The sequence below is a fragment of the Nannospalax galili genome, unplaced genomic scaffold, assembly GCF_000622305.1.
Source record: "Nannospalax galili isolate Female #2095 unplaced genomic scaffold, S.galili_v1.0 scaffold1036, whole genome shotgun sequence".
Taxonomy (NCBI): Eukaryota; Metazoa; Chordata; class Mammalia; order Rodentia; family Spalacidae; genus Nannospalax; species Nannospalax galili.
The window spans coordinates 111575-111969 of NW_008337664.1; positions in this window are offsets into that span (position 1 = coordinate 111575).

Here is a 395-nt window from a genome sequence, read left to right on the forward strand (position 1 = left end):
GCAGGACTTCTGGTCCGGTGCTGTGATCAATGTCACCTACATATTGTAACAGACTTATGTTGGGGTGTTGGGCTCTGTACTCACCCAGATCTTCATGCAGGGCCTCATCGAATATAGTTGGAGAATGTCTAAACCCTTGAGGCAGTCATGTCCAGGTCAGCTGGCCACTGATTCCTGCCTCCGGATCATGCCATTCGAAGGCAAAGTAGGGCTGACTGCTGGGAGCTAGTGGCAGGCTGAAGAAGGCGTCCTTGAGGTCCAGAACTGTATTGCCAATCTGGTGGCAGGGTACTGAGTAACAAATAAGGGTTGGGGACAGTGGGATGAATGTCAATGACTCTCTTGTTCACCTCCCTTAAATCTTGTACCAGTCTATAGTCCCAATATTGGGGCTT